Genomic DNA, 14,580 nt, shown 5'->3' with positions numbered 1-14,580 from the left:
ATAATTTGAAATCATTATTCGTACATTTCTATATGACATGTTGAATCTACTATTGTCTTCCTTGTAGTGTAGCACTATTTTTGTTGTATACATTGGTCAGTGACAAACATACTAAGCTCTTCTGGGTGTGTTTCTTAGACGGTTGAGACACATTTTCTCATTATTATTATTATTATTATTTTTTGCTTAAATACTTTTATTGGTATGTTTTAGGTATACAATATGTTTACATTTATCATTGGGTGTTTGTACCTGTACATGATGTATTTTGGTTCTTATTTTTTCCCCAGTACTTGTGAGCCCTTCACTCCCTCAACCCTCCCCTATTTACATAGACTTCGTTTCCACTTTTTCCTTTTCCCATAATTTCTCCTTTCGCTTCTTTCCATTCCCCTTCTCCTCCCACTTCCTCTACCCCTTTGGACCTTTACTTCCTATTTCAAATTATCAACTATTCACTGTAATTGTTTTAATCCTTATTTACACTTTCAGTTTCTCACATTGAGAGAAACTATTCGGTATTTACACATGTGTGTCCTATTTATTTCACTTAAGAGTATGGCCTCAATATGCATCAATTTAACTATAAATATCTCTAGTTTCTCATTCTTTATGGCTGAGCAGTACTGCATTTTATACAAAAAACACATCTTTATCCAGTTTCCAGTTGATGGGCACTTGGGCTGTTTCCGAGCATTAGGTATTACAAACTGTGCCGCTGTAAACATGGGTGCACATATATCGCTGTGGTATGATTCTTTTAATTCTTTGGGGAAGATACCCAGCAGGGGAATAGCTGGGTCAAATGGGACCTCTAGTCCTAGTTCTTTGAGGTGTCTCCATACTGATTTCCACAGTGGTTGCACCAGTCTGTACTCCCACCAACAGTGGAGAAGGGTTCATTTCTCCCCACAACCTCACCAGCATTTGTTATTGGTTGATTTCTTGATAGCAGCCATTCTTTGTGGGGTGAGGTGGAATCTCAGTGTTGTTTTCATCTGCATCTCTCGAATGACCAGTGATGTTGAACATTTTTTCATATACTTATTTCCTGCTTTTACTTCTTTGTCTGAGAAATGTCTGTTCATTTCAGATGCCCATTTGTGAATTGGGTCTTTGAATTTGGGGGGGGTCTGATTTTTTTCATTTCCTTATATATTCTACATAGTAGTCCTTTACCTAAGGTACAGCTGCTAAAAATCTTTTTCCCACATTGTAGGTTGTCTCTTAGCTCTGTTGGTGGTTTCTCTTGCAGTGCAGAAGCTTTTTAATAAGATGAGATCCCGGTTGTTGATTATTTGTGCTAGTTCCTGTGCTACTGAGGTTTTGTTTATAAAGTCTTTTCCTATGCCAGTGTCTTCAAGAGTTCTACCTAACTTATCTTCCTGCAAGTTTAGTGTTTCTGTCTTAATATTTAGATTTTTAATCCACTTCGATCTTAGTTTAGTGCATGGTGATAGGTATGGGTCTAGTTTTAATCTTTGGCAGGTTGAAATCCAGTTTTTCCAACACCATTTATTAAAGAGGCTATCTTTCCTCCAGTGAGGGTGGTTGGCTCCTTTATGAATGATGAGGTGGTTGAGTATGTCTGGATTTGTTTCTGCATCTTCTAATCTATTCCATTGATCCTCAGGTCTGTTTCTTTGCCAGGACCATGCTGTTTTTGTCACAGTAGCTTTGTAGTATAGTTTCAAGTTGGGGATTGTGATACCCCCACCCATGTCTCTGTTTCTTTGAATTGCTTTTACTATTCTAGATCTCTCCTGGTTCCAAATGAATGTTTGGATTGTTTTCTCTAGTTCTGTGAAGTATATTGTTGGAATTTCAATCGGCTTTACATTAAATCTATATAGCAGTTTTGGGAGTATGGCCATTTTCACTCTATTGGTTCTTCCTACCCAGGAGCAAGGGATGTCTTTCCATTTTCTTATATCCTCTTTGATCTCTTTTTTCAGAGTGCTGTAGTTTTCAGTCTTTTGCTTCCTTTGTTAGATTGATTCCTATATATTTCATTTTTTGGATGCTATTGTAAAAGGGATTGTTTCCTTAATTTCTCTTTCAGTGAGTCTGTTATTTGTGTATAAGAAGACTATTGTTTTTTGAGTGTTTACCCTGCATCCAGATACTCTACTGAATCTGTCAATTAACTCTACAAGTCTTTTGGCGGAGTTTTTCCTGTCTTCTATGTAAAGTATCATATCGTCAGCAAATACTGACAGTTTAACTTCTTCCTTTTATATCTTCATTCCTTTTATTTCTTTCTCTTTTCTAATTGCTGTGGCTAATGTTTCCAGAACTATATTGAACAGGAAGATAGTGAAGATAGTGGACTTCCTTCTGTTGTTCCTCATTTCAGCCTGAAAGTTTTCAGATTTTGATCACTTAGTATGATGTTGGCTGTTGGTTTTTCATAGAAAGCCTTAATCAGGTTGAGACGAAGACCTTTTATTCCAATTTTCTGTAGGGTTTCTTTTTAATCATGAATAGGTGTTGTATTTTGTTAAATGCTTTTTCTGCATCTATTGAGATGATCATATGGATTTTTCCTTGGCTCTGTTAATATAGTGTATTACATTTATTGTTTTATTGTTGATCCCTCCTTGCATCCCTGAGATAAATCCGACTTGGTCAGGGTGTATGATCTTCTTGATGACCCTCTGTATTCTGTTTGCCAGTATCTTGTTGAGGATTTTTGCATCTATGTTCATTAGGGAGATTGGCCTGTAGTTCACTTTTTGGGTTGGGCCTTTTCCGGGTTTTGGAATCAAAGTAACCCTTGCTTCCAGGAACGAATTTGGAAGTATTGCTTCCCTTTCAATTTCCTTGATGAGTTTAAAGACTAATAGTGATAGCTCATCTTTAAATGTCTTGTAGAATTCAGCAGTGAAGCCCTCAGGACCTGGGCTTTTCTTTGTTGGTACATTTTTTATACATTTTCAATTTCACTCATTGTAACTGGGGTGTTTAGAACTTCTATATCTTCTTCATTTAACTTTGGTCATTATTATTATTTAGATAGTGAATGTCAAGTGAATCCTGAATAGAAACTTTCTTCCAATTTAAATATTTCTCCATAAACTCACAGATTAACTCTTCATACTCTAGGAAGGACATAACATGAAATTTAAAACCCTTCTTGCCCTGTGGGCACCTTGTATTCCTCAGACATAGATTACTTTTTATGGTTTTTACTTTCTAGCTTTTAAAATGAAATTTTAAAATTAGTTTCTTTTGAGAGGAGGTGGCACTTTTTTGCCCAGGGTGGCCAGGATCTCCTGGGCTCAAGTGTATCATTGCCTCAGCCTCCCAAATAGTTGAGCCTGCTGGGATTTTCACATTCATCTGTCTGTCTGTCTATCTATCTATCTATCTATCTATCTATCTATCTATCTATGTACCTCTCTGGCTGTTGGAGACAGAGTCTCACTATATAGTCCAGGCTGGCATTGAACTCACAGAGATCCTCCTGCTTCAGTCTCTTGAGTGCTGGAATTACAGGCACGCAACACCACTCCTGAGTGAAGATGTAACTTTTGAGGAAGTGCTAACATTAGCCACCCAAGTGGGTAAGAAACCAGGAAGGATGAGGTGAGGGGAGAAAACCTCTGGTGAAGAGGAATGCCAGTCAAAGACAACTGTGAACAGTCACAGCGCACTGTCACCAAGTGTCACAGAAAAGGCCAACTCATTGCCCAGAGTTGTGGAGGACATGGTGGAAAACCTGAAAGAGAAAACAAAACACTTGGCATAGCCTTAGAAAACAAAGTATCGGTCTTGCCCACGTACAGAGTTCAAAGCACCCGCGCTTGTGAGAATTCAAAGAATGATGAAGTCGCTCGGAACACGCCGAACCTGCCCGCTGCAGACAGGCAGGTCTGCTGACGCCCTCCCGAGGTCCTGAGTCCCTTGGAACTCGCTGAATCTGCCCACATCCCAGCAACAATCCACTGGACCCCCTCCCCCGCTCCTCTGTACAGCCACCTGGTTCCACACTACAAAGACGCAGAGGACACCGGATCACCACACCATGGTACTGAGTCCCGCTGCTCCCGGCCCAGAGGTAGGGGCTTCTGTGCTGCCGTCCCACTGCTGCTGGTCCAGAGGAAGGGGCTTTCCAGTCACCATCCCTCTTGCTGCTCCCAGCCCAGAGGAAAGGGCTTTCGGGATACCTTCTGTCCCGTTGCTTGTGGCCCAGAGGAAGGGGCTTCCAGGCCACCATCCCTCCCACCGCTCCAGGCCCAGAAGGAGGGGCTTCTGAGACACCATCCCACTGCTCCTGGTCCAGAGGAAGGGGCTTCCCGGCCACCATCCTTCCCGCTGCTCCCAGCCCACAGGAAGGGGCTTTTGGGTCACCATCCCTACCGCTGCTCCCGGCCCCTGTCCCACCTCTCCCAGCTCAGAGGAGGTAATCTCAGCAGGTGCAAACAGCTCCCCACCCCAGTCAAAATGAGAAAACACGTAAATAAGTCTCAAAACCAGACTTCCAGATCACCTACAGCAACCCCAAAGGGAAATGAGATGGAACACTCTGTTACTCAACCACCTGGACCCACTGAACTGGCAACAAAAGGGGATCTGGAAAAAATGAAATCACAAATAATTTCTCAGATAACAGGAGAAATTTTGCCCCTAGTGCAAGACATGATTAATAAATCTAGAGAGGAGCTCAGGAACATGATGGAATCCCAACATAAGAAACAAATGGAATCCATAAAACAGATGCAGATAGATTTCCAAGACATGAAAAACTGCATTGAAAGTCTGCACAGCAGAATGAGCCAATGTGAGGACAGAATTTCAGATATAGAAGATAAGATTGCAATTAGTGACCAGGAAAAGAAAAATTGCTTCAAAGTTATAAAGGAACATGAGAAATCAATCCAGCAGCTGCTAGATGATGCAAAGAAGAATAACATAAGACTGATTGGAGTCAATGAAGAAACAGGAGAGAGTGCAGATGGCATAAAAAAATCTCTTCACAGAAATAATGGCAGAAAACTTCCCAAGCAGGGGAAAAGAGCTTGACATACAGATAAGTGAGGCATATAGGACTCCAAATAGCCTTGATCAAAAAAATCTACACATAGGCATATAATTGTTAAGATTCCAGAAACTTAACAGAAGAACAAAGTTCTACAAGCAGTTAGAGAAAAGAAACAAATCACATACTAAGGAAAGCCCATCAGAATCACAGCAGACTTCTCAATGCAAACCCTCAAGGCAAGAAGAGCTTGGAGAGATATATTCTAAGCCCTAAAAGAAAACAGCCTCCAACCCAGATTGATGTACCCTGCAAAACTATCTTTCAAAATGGATGGAGAAATAAGATACTTTCATGACAAAGAGCACCTCAGGAACTTCGTGAATATCAAACCAGCACTCCAGAGGATTTTACACAATATCCTAGGAACAGATATTGAGGATCACAACCCCAGGAAGCAAAGCAGAATGAACCCATCTGGCATGACAAGAAATTAAATGTAAAGGGGAAGAATCCAACAAAAAGAAAAAATCATGGCAAGGACAAGTCAATATGTTTCAGACATCGTTGTAGGAAAAGATTTCATGAACAAAACCTCAGTTGCCCGTGAACCAGCACAATTAACAAGTGGACTCTCTTCTTATTAAAAGGCTTCTGCACAGCAAGAGAAACCACCAGTAGTGTGAAGAGACAACCCACAATGTGGGAAAAAATTTTCACCTGCTTTTCCTCAGACAAAGGTCGACTATCTCGAATCTATACAGAACTTAAAAAGATCATACCTCCCAAATTTAAAGACCCAATCTGAAAATGGGCATCTGAAATGAACAGACATTTCTCACACAAAGAAGTAGAAATAGCAAATAAATGCATGAAAAAATGTTCAACATCACTGGTCATTAGAGAGATGCAAATGAAAACAACGCTGAGATTCCACTTCACTCCAGAAAGAATAGCTGCTGTCATGAAATCAACCAATAACAAATGCTGGTGGGGCTGTGGGGAAAGAGGAACCCTGCTCCACTGCTGGTGGGAGTGTAGACTGGTGCAACCACTGTGGAAATCAGTATGGAGATACCTCAAAGAACTAGGACTGGAAGTCCCATTTGACCCTGCTATTCCACTGCTGGGGATCTTCCCCAAAGAATTAAAAGAATCATACCACAGTGATATATGTGCACCCATGTTCATAGCAGCACAGTTTGTAATAGCTAAAACTTGGAAACAGCCCAAATGCCCATCAACTGGAGACTGGATAAAGAAAATGTGGGGTTTTTTTAATAAAATGGAGTACTACTCAGCCATAAAAAATGAGAAATTAGAGACATTTATAGCTAAGTGGATGCACATTGATGCCATACTCTTAAGTGAAATAAATAGGACTCACATGTATAAATACCAAATAGTTTCTCTGGTGTGAGAAACTGAAAGTGTAAATAAGGACTAAAATATATAATAGGTCATGTGAAATAGGAAGAAAAGGGGCAAAGGGGAAGGAAGTGGGAGGGCTAGGGGAAAGGATAGAAGGGAATGGGATTAATATGAGAAAATGGAAAAACAGGAACAAAATCTTTGTAAATAGGAAGGAATGGAGGGGTTGAAGGGAGGGCTAGGCAAGGGTGAAAAATAAGAACCAAGAGAGACTATGTAAAGGTGCAAATTTCCAAAGATGAATGTCATTATATTGTATACTTAAAATGTACCAATGATTAGAATGAATAATCAATAATGCAAACTAGGAAGAAAAGGTCCAAAGGGGTAGGGATAGTGGGAGGGGCAGGGGAAAGGAAAGAAGGGAAAGGAAAAATGATGAGAAATGGAAAAAATGGAAATAAAGTCTTTGTAAATAGGGAAGGGTGGAGGGGGTGAAGGGAGGGCTAGGAATGAGGAAAAAATAAGAACCAAGATGCATTATGTAAAGATACAGTTCCCAATGAGAAATGTAATTGTGTTGTATACCTATAATGTACCAATAAAAGAGTTTAATAAAATGCAAAAAAAAAAGAAAAAACAAAGAATGATGGTTAGGCAGGTACTCAGACATTAGGGCCCAAGGGACGAAGTGGTAGGGCTGCGGGTGGAGGAGTCCAAAAGACAGCATGCCTTGCCAGTTAATTAAAGAAAGGGTGCTGGCTTCTGCCCTGAATGCATTTATCATTCTTTGTTACGTCTCGGGACCCCACAGAGCAGTCACATCCTAAGGTGACACATTTTGCACATTCCTTCTGAGATCTGGCCCCCTGGCATTCTCACTCCAGAAGACGGCACACAGCGTTCCTGGCTGCCATGGCCTAAGTATCTCTCACTTTGAGAACGCAGGCCTTCTTCTCCTGAATACCTGGATCATGTGGATAATATTCTCACAGTTATTCTTAATTTAGCAATATGAGCCAGAATTTCTTGACCTTGCATCATGAAAGATGTGGAATACAACTAAACTGTAGTTTGCACTTCTCCACTCCCTGTTACCAGTATTGCATTAATGCATGCAAACACATGCACGCGCACATTCTTTTCCTTCTTCTATGGGTCATCATTGTAACATTAAAATCAACCAAGCAGTTGATTTCTGACATACAGAATAACAAGTAGTGTGGTCTGAGAATTTCTTTGTGGTGCTGAAGATGGAACCCCAGGCCTTGTGCGTGCTCAGCAAATGCTCTACCACTGAGCTACAGCCCAGCCCTCGATTTCATATGGTCCATGGGCACCTTAACATCTAGAAAATGCATTATTTATGCCCCTCAAGGTTGGGTGTCTCTTTTAAACAACATGTACTGTTTTGAAGGCGTCAGTAGCTAAATAATGGAAATGTAGATTATGCATCCATCACGGCTGGCCTCTTGATTTCAGAAAGTTAAAATGTAAAAAGATGGGCATCTTGAAATACAGGAAATATTGGTTATAGCCCTTATGTGGCTTCCATTTTATTGGGTTGTATGATACTTGATCAATGCTTTGAATTCTTTTAGCTTTGGTAAGGAAGTTTTCTCTCTATTACATTTCTAGGGCTTTTGTAAAATTAAGGATGATGAACTTTCCAAACAGTTTTCATCATTCTCAAGATCTTCTACACTTTTTCCTTTGGAGTTGTTCATGTGCAAAAAAAAGAAGACAAAATATTTTCCTAATATTGGACCATTCTTACATTGTGGGGATGTTCCCCATTTTATTCTCATGTATAATTCTTTTTTATCCCCATGGTGGCAGATATCAAACCAAAGAACTCACACATGCTAGGAGGGTGCTGAGTTCTTACCATTCATGCAATACCCTCCTGGATTTGCTTACTTTCTATTTGATTATTGCAGTTCCATAAATGAAATTCATCTGTAGTTGTCTCTGTTTATGTTGTTTTTGTCAGCTTTTAGTGTCATTTTATGTAGGATTTGTACAAAGAATTTGGACCTTTCCTTTATACTTTTTTTTTTACTTTTTAAAATGTGTTTATTTGCATTTAAAAGAAACTGTTGACAAAGAAGAATGGGAAATAATCTTGAACTAGTGGGAAAAAGAGTCAACACTACCGAAACACATTTTTTTCAACTGAAAACCTCTTAGCTGCTGTCACTGACATCAGTGAAAAAACTGACTTCTTACTTTTCTAAGCACATGGCGATATAATGAGCAATATTCATCACCTCTGTTCTTTCCTGAATATACAAAAATTAAAATACCAATTAAAAACTAATATTTTTCTCTTTAAACATTTCTTACAGATACAATTTCAATATTCTCATTTAATAGTGGTATAATTTGTGAGGCTTTTTTCCATTCACAAGTTAAGCAATCCACCGAAAGGGAACTGATAGTCTATAGGCTCACAGTGCAAATAAAAAGTTCAGGAAGGCAGCAACTGACATTTCTAAAATACAAAATAGATAAAAATTCTTAGAAGGTTCATGGAAAAAGCTTTGCTAAGCAGATGGTCACAAAACTAGAACATCTGATAATTCTGCTGGCGATAGCAATAGGACTCCCAATGTTTCTTGACAACTTGAACTCTCATTTTAGGCTTTGTATTTGGCTTTTCCAGTTTCACTAATGACACAAACATGATTCAAATCCCGGAAGTGTTCATTATAGTCAAGGGCATAGCCAACAACAAACTTGTCTGGAATTTCAAACCCAACAAGATCTGGCCTATATCCAACACTTCGAGGGGTCCTTTTCACCAGCAAGCTTGCGACCTTGACCGTCTTTGGATTATACTGCTTGACCAAGGAAAGCAATGTTTGCATTGTTTTGCCAGTGCCAATTATATCCTCAACAATCAAGACATTCTTTCCAGTTAAAGTTGAGAGACCATCTCCTCCAATGACCTTTATGTCCCCTGTTGACCGATCATTACAGTAGCTCTTGAGTCTGATAAAATCTACAGTCATAGGAATGGATTTATCACAATTTCTATTCAGTGCTTTAATGTAATCCAGCAGGTCAGCAAAGAATTTATAGCCTCCCTTGAGAACACAGAGAGCTACAATGTGATGGCCTCCCATCTCCTTCATCACGTCTCGAGCAAGCCTTTCAGTCCTGTCCATAATTAATCCATGAGGGATAAACACCTTTTCCAAATCTTCAACATAATGATTAGGAATACAAAATGAATCCAGGTCATAGCCTGGTTCATCATCACTAATCACGACGCTGGGGCTGCGAGCCGCCATAAGGGAGCCGGCTGGCGCGCGGGCTGGTGGCCGTCTGCGGAGAAGGAAGCCGGCGGAGGCTACCAGAGCCGATGGAGGCTCTAACACTCGCGCCGCCTCGCGCTTCGTGTCCCTTTCCTTTATTCTTTATAGTTCTGCACAACTTAACATCTAAATTATATATTCCATGAAAATTGTAAAGAGTCACCTATCAAGGGAGGTTAGGATCGGTGCTGTGTGGCGAATGGGAATGGGTGGGCGGGCTAACTTTGCTCCCAAAGCTCCTACGCTGTTAGGACTTTCTTTTTCTTATTTTCCCTCTGTTTTTTTTTCCTTTGTGGAGTAGTGCTAGAGGATCTCACACCCACAATAGACAAGACTCTACTACTACCACACACACCCCAAGTTTGCTCTTTGATTTTAGCAACAATACCTATAGATGCCCTTCATCTTCACCTAGTCTGTCCCTCTGTAAAATAGGAGAAATACCCCTCCTCCCAAGGCCAACCTTCCCTTCCTATTTGATGTTTTGTTCCTTCTGCTTTCTTTAAAGCCTTTCCTAACTCTGTGGGGTGTCTCCTTCTGTCCTGTCTCCTTAATCTCTCCTGCTATTAAGGGCTGGTCTCCTTCAGTACATGTTCGTATTTTAGGTCACAATTTCCATCCTTCAAGAGTACTTTTCCTTCTAGCTTCCCCTTTCTCTTTGTAGGCAGAGTTTTCCAGCTCCTTTCCCTTCTCTTTCCCTCACGTGTCATACTACCTCAGTCACACTTGCTCATTCAGCTTCTCACCAAGAACCCGATACCAGGATGCAGAAAGTGCTTTTGGGAGAAGGTGACAGTTCAGTTTCAAGCCTTCCCCTCTTGTATAGATCATTACTCCTATATATTCTTGCTGGGAGGAAAGGGAAAGGCATAAGACTGAAAGGGCGATGAGATGAAGGGAGGCTGTTAAATATTTACTTGGTTTTTAGATGGGAGAGTCTGGAGTAGGCTGGTATGTTGATTCCTTAGCAGTGGAAAACTGCAGGTATAGGAGGAAGAAATAATGAGAGGAGGGATATTCCTGTGGAAGCAGATGGGGACCGGGACACATGCACAGAAGGGCTGGGCTTTGCTAAATGTTTGGATGTCCCCGTATTGCCACGGCAAGGAAAGCAGAGAAATCCAGTTTTGAGGTGTTCTGAGGTTGGGACAGGAGCTTCTGTCCTAAAGCCTTGGTTTTCTCAAAATTATAAGAAGCAAGGCCTTCTTTTTCTGTGTTTGCTAATTTTTCATCAATGAACACAGTATACTTGTGTAACTAGAGAAGAAAATAATGATGCTATAGCTTTGAGCGATAGGTAGTGTCGGGTTGTGCGAATGCATAATTATTAGGGGCTAGAGTCAGATTTTTGGGTAGCACTGAGGGTCCATGTGAGATTGGTGTCCCGATGGTGAGTCTAGATAGCTGGATTTGGTGTTTTTATTTTCACAGCAGTCCATTTAAGGAAGAGAACTCCTAGATGACTGGGCCGTTCCGGGCTGGGTGGGGGTTTTGTCACCCCAGCAAAACAAAATGAATGAAGTCTAAGAATTATAGTGTTGAAAAGGGTGAAGAGTCAGAGGAGGGAGAGTGGAGAGTTGGCCGTGCAACTTGGAAGCAGGTTTCCCATGCGGGATGGGTGCGGGTGAGTGTGGAGAGACAGAGGGTGTGATGGGTCAGCACCTGGGATCCTGACAGACCTGCTGGAGTACAGCCAGCCAGGAGACTGAGGCTTCCCTCCTCGATGAAAGTGAATCTGGGGGAAAGGACCATGAGCTGGTACTGAGCGCTGGAAAGGCATGGAAGGAGGAGTGGGAACGGGCCATGGACTACAGTATTCAAGAATGAAACCCGAAGATGAACTTACACCTCCACAAGTCACGTTTTCCTTAGACACCTTTGAGCAGGCCATAACTGTACCATCCCGGACCCGCTCAATCTCTGTTGACCTTGGAAGATAAGCAGTATGGAGCTTGGTCAATACCCGGATGGGAGAAGCCTTGGAGCAAATAATTCCCCTCCCAGGACTTTATCCTACAGAAATAAATCAGACAAGTAGGGATTGTGTTGGGATACAAGGGGAAATAGCCAGATACATGGAATTGAGTCAATAAATTATGGCAGATCTGTTCAGTTGGATACCATAGTATCCTTCAAAAGAATGGTTTAACAATCTGTTGACATATTTGTGATCATTTGGTAATATGTTCATATATCCTTCAAAAGAATGGTTTAACAATCTGTTGACATATTTGTGATCATTTGGTAATATGTTCATAATATATATCATACGAAAGTTCCTTTGAAATGGTCCACAGATATTTAAGCATAGTGAAAACATCTGGAACCAGAATGTAATCAGTGGCTATATTTAGGTAGGTTCTAGTGGATTTCCAGATGGCATATAATTTTGGTATGCTTTCTTTTATTCTTTTCCCATTTTGTATAATGAACAGGTATTATTTGTGGAGTTAAAAAACAAAATATAAAATAAAATAATTCCAATTGTAATGAATAAAGTTTCGGAGACCTGCTTAGTTTTGATAAAGTTTTAATTTGAGTTGTCTAATAAATTGACCCTCATTCCAGTTATTTTGTCAAGTTTATATAGAGTCTTGGGATTTTCCTGGCTGTTCATTGTCTTGATTTTTCTTTTTGCCCGTGCTTTTTCTCTAGGCCTTTTCCCCACTACACCCCCAGCTTCATTTCTCAGGTAAAAATCTTTCTCTTCTTTGCCAGCCCAGATCAAAATCACTGCCTCTAAGAAACTTTCTGTGTTCTTCACTTGAAATCTTTTCCACCTGAGGAATTCTTAATATCGAGTTTGTGGTTCTGATCTTGCTTTTTTGTGTGCTTCGACTTGTTTCAACTTAGTCATTTTTTCTGTTTCCCCTCTCTTATTGTTAGTTATTGACCTGATAAAATATTACAACTTTTCTTTTTTAATCTAATCCTATCAGTGTGTTAAAGCTGGTGGATGCGCAAACAAGGTTTTAGACACATTTTTAAAAATGTATGACTCTTCAACACAAGGAGCAACCCCAATGTAAGCTAGGGACTGTATTGTTTATAAATCAACTTTTTAAACTTGCTTTTAAGACATTGATTTCTCATTGTAATCAATGTAGCATAGCAATACAAGATGCTAAAGATCAAAGAAAGTAAAGGTAGAGCAGAAGAGTACATAGGAACAGTGTTATTTCTGCCCAGTTATCCTAAACTGCTCCAAATATCATAGTAGATACGGAGCTCAGGCATTACTTTACCAACTCCTGTCTATGATATGTGTGTCAAGGTCATATGCACTAATGTTTACTATAGTTTTAAAAACTGTTTCTTGAACATCAAAGGTTTCAGCATATATTACCCTGGTTTTTAAACTTTGTTCTGTTTGAGTGACTGTTTCTCTGCCTGCAGGTGGAGCTTTTCCCTGACGACTGCCATGGTGATGGACTGTCAGGCTCCTCCAGGACAGTTACGTGTAGCTGTGTCACCTCAATAATGGGCAGTGCTGACTTTGTTAATTAGGTACACAATTTCCTTCTCTCTGCATGTCATCTGCAAAGGCACAATTTACAGTTTTTAAATTTAAAATTAGGGGTTGCCTGTTGTTTAAGTCTTTCCAATTGGCTTTGAGATGTTCAGAAGGATCATTTCCGGGTTTAAATATGGAGCATGCTTACTTGACGTGAGGATCCTTGATACTAGAACGACTTCTCCAGGACACATGATTCCTGTCAGCGGTGCTGCAGTGTTTGAGGTGGATCCCCGCGTTGGCAAATGATGTACAGTAAGGGACAGATACATAATATTCTGAAAACTTATGCTCAGTTGTTGCATTTTCATGTTTTGGATGCACTTGCTAATATTGATGAAATTTTTGGTTCATGTAGGTATGGAAATTCTAATCTAACTAAAAATATTGCAAGTATATTGAGATACTATCTTTTAATACTTCCAACCTTTTAACCTATGGAGGTAGCCTTATATACTTCTCTCTGTCTCTGTCTCTCTCTGTGTCTGTCTTTCTCTCTCTCTCCCCACTGTTGAATTCTATGTATAATTATTGGATATATTGTTGTGTTATTATTTTATACCTCAAGCAACAATTGTCTTATTTTTGATGCCATTTCAAGTTAATTCAGTTCAAGAGAGAGTTCTAGATATTCAGGGGCCCAGATAAAGAAAATCTTCTGGTCCCAGCTGTGATAAGCTCACAGTCTAATGGGAAGAGACGGACATGTGGAGGATATGGAAGCCATGTGACCAGAACACTTACTGAGCTGCAGTGTAGGGAGTGCGGTTGTTCTGCGGAGACCCAGAGGATGCCTGCCTAGAGTGCTGTCCACTTTCAACTCCATGCCCATGTGGTTTCCTGTAGGGCTGGATTTTGAAAAATGAATAGAAGTAAAAAAAATATATACCTGTTTAAGCTTAATCAGCTTCCATTTAGCTTGGGTAAAATGGAGGACTCTGTTTCAGCCACACCAAGCAGCTATCTGTTTACTTTTGTTGGATGTAAAGCCAGAGCCTGATCTGGGTTGTGAGCCCAGCAAATCCCCAAAGATGCTTGTATGGTGCTTGTCTGGATTTCTTGACCTGTTTAGTCAGAAAGCCTCGATTTTGTGGAGAAAGGCCCCTGCGGTTGCTAAGCTCCAAAGCAAATTTCTTGGACTCCGTAACCATGCCAACAGGAAGTTCTCATTAGTGGTAGTCTGCTAGAATTCTTCTCAAGGTGAGAAAGATTTGAACATGTTTGTATGACCGGAGGTGCTGAAGAGTACAAGAAGGTCAGGTGCAACCAGGTCCCTGAGGCATAAAGAGAGCCTGGGCCCCAAGGCTTGGGTGGAGGGGTGAAAACTGCAAAATAAATGGAGGCAAGCAGAGTGACAGACCCCTCCCAGGTAAGGCAGAGTGTGGCTTAAACAG

The 14,580-nt window shown here is 40.5% G+C and overlaps 1 pseudogene; it reads right to left on the bottom strand.

Annotated features, from left to right (window-relative positions):
* Positions 1-8,867: 8,867 nt before the first annotated feature.
* Positions 8,868-9,748, bottom strand: LOC101702450 (hypoxanthine-guanine phosphoribosyltransferase pseudogene; annotated as a pseudogene).
* Between the last annotated feature and the right edge of the window lie 4,832 nt (positions 9,749-14,580).

Source organism: Heterocephalus glaber, unplaced genomic scaffold (assembly GCF_053883595.1).
Source record: "Heterocephalus glaber isolate CG9 unplaced genomic scaffold, H.glaber_assembly_v1.0 deba00001765, whole genome shotgun sequence".
Lineage (NCBI taxonomy): Eukaryota > Metazoa > Chordata > Mammalia > Rodentia > Bathyergidae > Heterocephalus > Heterocephalus glaber.
Note: the sequence above shows the minus strand (reverse complement) of the source record. Positions and strands in the feature narration are given on the sequence as shown.